Source organism: Littorina saxatilis, unplaced genomic scaffold (assembly GCF_037325665.1).
Source record: "Littorina saxatilis isolate snail1 unplaced genomic scaffold, US_GU_Lsax_2.0 scaffold_1607, whole genome shotgun sequence".
Lineage (NCBI taxonomy): Eukaryota > Metazoa > Mollusca > Gastropoda > Littorinimorpha > Littorinidae > Littorina > Littorina saxatilis.
The window spans coordinates 1-8,185 of NW_027129054.1; the positions used below are offsets into that span (position 1 = coordinate 1).

Genomic DNA, 8,185 nt, shown 5'->3' on the forward strand with positions numbered 1-8,185 from the left:
GCTGCTTGGGCTCATCTCATGTCAAAATAACAAGACAAGAAATAATCCATGCGATGTGGAAAATACAGAAAACAAATCATGAACGTTTCCGTGGAACTTATTTCTTAGAAAACAGTTGGTCGTCCAGTACACTTTTTGGTACATGTATATATTTTTTTTCTCTGCTTAGAATTGAGGTGTTTTTTTCTTCTTCTGATTTGAGCTGTCATTGTGTCCCCAGGCAAGTGTCTAAAATAGGACAACAATTGGATATTCTCTCTCAAATTTTGTTTCACTTCCCATACCTACGAGATGATATCACCGGATAATGTTTTTATTTGTTTCGATAAATGTCTTTCACGACGTCATATCCGGCTTTTTTGTGAAAGTTGAGGCGGCACTGTCATACCCTCATTTTTCATTGAAATTGGGATTCAAATTTTGGTCAAGCAGTCTTCGACGAAGCCCGTACTATATGGTATTGCATTTTTAGCTTGGAGGCTTAAACTTCATTAATGCATTTGGCAATTTTTTTTTTTTAATCCAATTAAAATGGAAATTTTAGTAATCATCCCAAATTGACTTTATTGTATTCTTTATCATTTTCTGATTCCAAATACAGAAAGATATGCTATATTTGGATTAAAAACAAGCTCAGACAATAAAAAAAACTCTAATTAAAATGAATAGTTCAGAAATCAAGTTAAAAATGTGTCTCCTTATTCTTCATCACTTCCTGATTCCGAAAACATAAAGATATGTCATGATTGGATTAAAAACAAGCTCAGAAAATTCAAAAAATCATAATAGAGAAAAGCGCGCGCTCTCCTATGAAGTGCTTTACTCTACTGCGCTACACTGGCTTGTTACTCTCTTCACGATTTTGTCGTGAAAGTGGCACGAGCTTTCTCGGCTCAAGGCCTCGGGGAAACGCAGTGCGTTCATTTCATTCTGTGAGTTCGACAGGTTGACTACATGTTTTAATTTCGATTATCGCGACTTGATATTGTTTGTACCTACCGTTTATGCAGCATGCTCTCTTGAGCTTTAAGCCTCTGTTCCCCACCCCCACCCCCCTCCCCTCCTTCACACCTCCCACTCCTTTCTCGGCCATCCTCAGTTCCTTTCTGTCCCAACTCACATTTTACACTTGTTCGGGTCACGTAGCCGCAAGATAGTCTCAAAACAAAGACGAACCCATACTGCTGACGTTCTTTTTCAGTTTACTCCAATTCTTGTGTCGATCCCTCGCGGCCTGTGCCTAAGGTCCAGCGTCCAAAACGAAATAGCCGGAAATGACGAGGAAAAATGTCAATGAACGCAAAAACGTCGCCCTTAGCTGTAGGCTAAGAGCTGAGCAGCTGTTGACCAGTTTGTGTGATGACCTAGTCCAAGTCCAACTACTCTTGCTTTTGGGTCTTTTGAGTGTGTTTGTGTTCGTGTGTGTGTGTGCGTGCGTGTGTGTGTGTGTGTGTGTGTGTGTGTGTGTGTGTGTGTGTGTGTGTGTGTGTGTGTGTGTGTGTGTGTGTGTGTGTGTTTCATTTCTTCTTCACATAAAAGTAAAAAAAAATATCTTCAAATAGATTAAGTATAGATGGAATTAACAATAGCAATCCACGGACAACAACGAAACCAAAGACTTCACGATGTAAGGCTTCCAGCTCTGTCTTGTTCTGATGAGAACACCCAAACGATAGCATTTGATCCGAGTATGCATTCCAAAAGTCTTTAAATATTTACAACAGAAAGCCGAGGGGGTGGAATACCGAGAGGAACCTACAGAACTGTGCATTCTCAAACCTGACATATTCATCCCAACATTTAATGAACTCAAAAACACAGAAAGTTGCTTTCACACGCCAGCTTTGATTGCCAGTGGTTATGTTTAGTAGTTTGTTGACAGACCAGCTTTTTTGTCGGTCCTCGGGGGGCATATCGACTTGGGCACAACACACACGCTCTCACACACACACACACACACACACACACACACACACACACACACACACACGCACGCACACACACACACACACACACACACACACACACACACACACACACACACACACACACACACACACACACACACACACACACAGATCAGGAAGCACAGCTAAAAAAGAGCATGCACTCGGGTTAGGGTAAGGTTGTGCTAGGGCACAAACCGATTTTTTTGCGAATTCACAAAACTGTAATTTCACCCTACAAATTCTACACGCACGATGCCAGAATGAAAGCATTCCGTGTATTTATAAACAAACATGTTTACCACAGGAGCTCATGCTAAAAGGTGGTGACGCGATCAAAAACGTAACGGAACGTGGCGCATTAAAAGCCCAGAGGGAAATGATTCGTGTCTTTTTTTTAAATTCCGCTTTGCTTTTTCGTTTTAATTAACTCTATTCAATGTGTTTCGCAGTTCCGAAAGCTTCTATGTCTGAGGGACCGTTGCAAGTTTTGTTTTCTTTCATTAGTGGCATTAAGAGCTATTTGGTATGCATTGTTTCTTAAACTGGGACTAACATTATTTTTTCCGTCTTTTTCTTTTTTTAAAAGTAACCGAACTGTTGTCCAAACCCAACATGGTAGCTCACGCTGGAAGCTTGGAACAAATAGCTTGTATTTGTTAACCGAATGCTTCAACTGTCATGTCCACATGTTCCAAAAAGGGAGGTAACTTCACTAAAGACCCGGAAGTTGCCTGATATCACAGATCTTGTCACGTGACATGCTTAGCAAGATGTGTATCAGCGATTCAAAAAAGAAAACAATTTAAGGCCGAGGATTGTCGCTCTAAGAGTTTTTGTTAATCTGCATTGGTTTGTTTCTTCTACTTCTTCCGTCTGCCCCTCACGAAATCCCCATTGTTTTCGTTTCGTTTATTTTTCGGTTTTTTTTCTGCACCGCATTTTTACAGTGCAATTATCTTTATTTTTTTCCTCAACCGACCCCTGCGTTCTTCTGGTACAGTGGAATCTCCCTCAATGACCTCCCTCTCCACCAACCACCCCCATCATCCAAGTTAGGAATCCCGTCTTTTCAGAACTTGTTTCCCCCCCCCCCCCCCCCCCCCCCCCCGTTTTTGAGTCACTTGAGAAAAAGTGACTCTATGTAATCGGTCAGTGTTAGTCTGTCCGGCCGGCCGGCCGGCCGGCCGGCCGTCCGTAGACACCACCTTAACGTTGGACTTTTCTCGGAAACTATCAAAGCGATCGGGCTCATATTTTGTTTAGTCGTGACCTCCAATGACCTCTACACTTTAACGATGGTTTCGTTGACCTTTGACCTTTTTCAAGGTCACAGGTCAGCGTCAAAGGAAAAATTAGACATTTTATATCTTTGACAAAGTTCATCGGATGTGATTGAAACTTTGTAGGATTATTCTTTACATCAAAGTATTTACATCTGTAGCCTTTTACGAACGTTATCAGAAAAACAAGGGAGATAACTAGCCTTTTCTGTTCGGCAACACACAACTTAACGTTGGGCTTTTCTCGGAAACTATAAAAGTGACCGGGCTCAAATTTTATGTGAACGTGACTCATTGTGTTGTGAATAGCAATTTCTTCCTGTCCATCTGATGCCTCATATAATATTCAGAACTGCGAAAGTGACTCGATCGAGCGTTTGCTCTTCTTGTTGTTTTTGTTTTTGTACTACATACCTCCTGCAGATTAGATGGTGCTTCTGTCCCACGAACTGGTGTCCATTAGGGATTAGCTCTGTAGATCTGTGTTATGGAGTGGTATAGCCCGGTTTTTAGACAATCATAAATGCCTCTACACAACTCTATAAATTTAGTATTTGTTTACAGACTTGAATGTAATCTGAATAGTTGTCCGCTACCGTAGCTTACAAGGCACAAGCGCACACGCACTCACACACGCAAAAACCTGGTGTTAAATGGATCTTGACACTGCCAAGACTAATTATTATTAGTTTACAAAGCTTTTTACATCACAAAATCATTTCCGGGCTTCGACCAGTACTCTAGGCCGACAACACCGCAAGAAACTCTACAGTCCAAGACGCAGACACCTTTTGGCTCAAACAAAGCAGCTTAACAGGTAAGACGAATAGGTATTCTACTGTACGTTACCCTACTGCCATCTTTCGGCTTTCAAGATGTTGGTATGGCTGTAAGTCCTTCAGACGACTGACAAGGGTGCACCAGTCCTCACGACACCGCAACCATTGCTTGACGTAGTCCTTGATCCTTCCAGTTCGTCTCGGCGGCTAACTGTAGAACCCTGCCAGCTCTCCATGCCATGGTCATGTACACCAAGCCGCAGTTGACTGGTTCAGTTCAGCCTCCGGCGATGAAAACCCTCCAGTTGGAACACTGTAAAGTTTATAGTCCATAAATCAACTTGTCTTTAGTTTCTTTCACTCGCACAATAAAAATACTCACTCGTCCAACATATTAAGCTGCATGAGCCAATATAATTATTTACACGTTAATTCCTGTTTTCTAAAGCCAAGAAAACGTTACGTAAAACCCTCACATGTTTAAGCAGTGTAGCACAATAGCTTAGGCCTACACAATAACGTTAAACACAGAAACAGTCACTCTTCACATACGACAACATGACATGAAAATATAACCGGTTTCAAACATACCTCAAAAGAGTGTAAAGCCAACATTTAGTACAGTCGCCGGCCTGGCATGAATATGAAAATGGAAGATATCATGTAAGCTGATAGGGAAAGTTCGTCAGTCTTCATCCTTCTTCAGTCAGATACCTAAAACAGGAGCCCGTCTGCTAAAGTGTTACGAAAAACATGAGTCGAGCTTGGCTCCTTGACGGCGACTGATTTTACAAAGTCGTTCTTGCTATGACATTGCCAGTGAGCTGTCGCCTGCATTACTTGCACGTGAAAAACCTTGTCAGTTACACAAAGGTTCAACTGCGGTCAACGCGACGGTATGCAGCCTATAGCCCTTTCCAATGTCTGACCATCGCTATAGTCTATTCTATTTACAACAATATACATTAGGCCAAAAATACGAGTAAACCGCTTCGTAACATCACCCCCTTTCCTCAAAAGAAAATGAATTGTTGAAAAAACGATGAAATTTTCTGAATCTCGATCAGAGATTATCCAAAAAGTCAAAAGAATTATATACAGGGCATGTTCAGAAGCTGTTTAAAAAAAAAAATATCATGAACGAAACTCGAGTAAGACCTTGGTCTTGCAAGACTATACCAGTCAACACATCAAATCAAAAATCAAATCAAATCTGAAAATGTTACTGGACAAACAGGACAAACAAAACAATCATTCACACCCGTGTAAGCGCACGTGCCTTGAGATAGAAACAATACTGCTAAAGGGTCAAACAAACAAACACTATTGGGCGCCAGATGTTATGGTCCCTTATTGGGCGCCAGATGTTATGGAGTGGTATAGCCCGGTTTTTAGACAATCATAAATGCCTCTACACAACTCTATAAATTTAGTATTTGTTTACAGACTTGAATGTAATCTGAATAGTTGTCCGCTACCGTAGCTTACAAGGCACAAGCGCACACGCACTCACACACGCAAAAACCTGGTGTTAAATGGATCTTGACACTGCCAAGACTAATTATTATTAGTTTACAAAGCTTTTTACATCACAAAATCATTTCCGGGCTTCGACCAGTACTCTAGGCCGACAACACCGCAAGAAACTCTACAGTCCAAGACGCAGACACCTTTTGGCTCAAACAAAGCAGCTTAACAGGTAAGACGAATAGGTATTCTACTGTACGTTACCCTACTGCCATCTTTCGGCTTTCAAGATGTTGGTATGGCTGTAAGTCCTTCAGACGACTGACAAGGGTGCACCAGTCCTCACGACACCGCAACCATTGCTTGACGTAGTCCTTGATCCTTCCAGTTCGTCTCGGCGGCTAACTGTAGAACCCTGCCAGCTCTCCATGCCATGGTCATGTACACCAAGCCGCAGTTGACTGGTTCAGTTCAGCCTCCGGCGATGAAAACCCTCCAGTTGGAACACTGTAAAGTTTATAGTCCATAAATCAACTTGTCTTTAGTTTCTTTCACTCGCACAATAAAAATACTCACTCGTCCAACATATTAAGCTGCATGAGCCAATATAATTATTTACACGTTAATTCCTGTTTTCTAAAGCCAAGAAAACGTTACGTAAAACCCTCACATGTTTAAGCAGTGTAGCACAATAGCTTAGGCCTACACAATAACGTTAAACACAGAAACAGTCACTCTTCACATACGACAACATGACATGAAAATATAACCGGTTTCAAACATACCTCAAAAGAGTGTAAAGCCAACATTTAGTACAGTCGCCGGCCTGGCATGAATATGAAAATGGAAGATATCATGTAAGCTGATAGGGAAAGTTCGTCAGTCTTCATCCTTCTTCAGTCAGATACCTAAAACAGGAGCCCGTCTGCTAAAGTGTTACGAAAAACATGAGTCGAGCTTGGCTCCTTGACGGCGACTGATTTTACAAAGTCGTTCTTGCTATGACATTGCCAGTGAGCTGTCGCCTGCATTACTTGCACGTGAAAAACCTTGTCAGTTACACAAAGGTTCAACTGCGGTCAACGCGACGGTATGCAGCCTATAGCCCTTTCCAATGTCTGACCATCGCTATAGTCTATTCTATTTACAACAATATACATTAGGCCAAAAATACGAGTAAACCGCTTCGTAACAATCTGCTAGTAAAACCTCCTGCAGATTCACCGGTAAAGTTCAAGAACAGTTTCCCACATTAAAAGAAAGTCGTTGCGAGGTATCTAACTTTACATACGGATCGATCCTTCCCAGTGTGCTGAGGCTGAAATAATGTTCATGGAAAGCGATAATTTTGACATTGAAATTATCTTGATTCCGTAAACTTTATTTTTATGAGCAAGATGAAAATGGAAATGTACCCACCAGAAACAAACACCTACACGGAACAAAGATCAAGGGACATAACTTCATGGTCAAGGGACATAACTACAAGGCGAACGATTGACATAGAGAGCTTAATTAAGACAGTGTTCTAAAATTGTACTAATTTACCTCCATTTTAGGACTCCCTCCATTTTACGACCCCTCTATTCCCGGATTTAATGAGGCCTTCAAATGTGACCCTCCACCACGAAATGAGTCGCATGTCACCTCGCGCGGCTCTGCGCTAGGCTGAATAAAAATCCGGGGAGTGTCTGGTAACAGTGTGAGGGTCACCTTAGTCACAGGCTTATAACTCAAACAAGTTTTCGCTCTTTTCTACAACGGTTTTCACCACTGGATAGAGCTAAAAAAAAAAACTCTTTAGAAAAATGTAAAAATATGAAAATCATGCAAAGGTGACATGCGACTCATTCCGTGGTGGAGGGTCACAAATAGGGGATTCCAATGTATTTGCATCTCCTCCTGTCACCTCACGTGCGCGCCTTCTCGGCACAATTCTATCCGTGCTCCAGCTTCGAAATTATTTTTCGTTCCCCTGAGGCTACGAATTTGGTCACGTTTTTATTCGAGAAAATGGCCTAGTTTAGCGTCATTTAACGCTCTTCTTCGGACGATAGAGAGCTAAGGTCATGTGCGTATTGTTCATTTTTCGCACTTGGCTTTTTTGTTGCTAGAGCTTTGCATTTGATGAACTTGTTCGAGAGGATGGCATTTAAAGCGGTGGTGTGACCGTGGCATTAAAAATAGTGAGTTGGATCAGGAACTTGAGCTATTCCTCTCTCCGTCTCTCTGCACCCCCCCCCCCCCCCCACCCCCTGGGACACACACACACACACACACACAAACACACACACACACACACACACAAAACACACAGGCACACACACAGACACACACACACACACACACGCACACACACGCACACACACAACACAACACCACACACACACACACACAATACACACACAACACACACACACACACACACACACACACACACACACACACTTGAGTGCTTTTGCTGGAAGACACAGACACCTCCATTTTGACACGGGCAAATGATATTGAGTTCAACTTGTCTGAAGTGACGGTATCCGACTGGAGACACGTGAGCTTAGGCACGCATCCCAAGGGTCTCTAACGAAGGACACATAATGTACTTTCATCCAAGAAACTGAAATAAATTCCGCGCGCATTCACCCACACACATTTTAAAGTGCCGTACGTTCCATTTCACATCCTGAAACCAATTTTTAACGATGTTTGCTTG

General features: G+C 42.2%; 1 long non-coding RNA gene across 1 annotated transcript; it reads right to left on the reverse strand.

Annotated features, from left to right (window-relative positions):
* Window positions 1-3,878: 3,878 nt before the first annotated feature.
* LOC138957328 (uncharacterized) lies at window positions 3,879-6,611 on the reverse strand. Its single transcript, XR_011452999.1, has 2 exons — window positions 4,600-6,611; window positions 3,879-4,321 (listed from the first exon to the last, which is right to left on the reverse strand). It is a non-coding gene; the product is annotated as an uncharacterized lncRNA (long non-coding RNA).
* Between the last annotated feature and the right edge of the window lie 1,574 nt (window positions 6,612-8,185).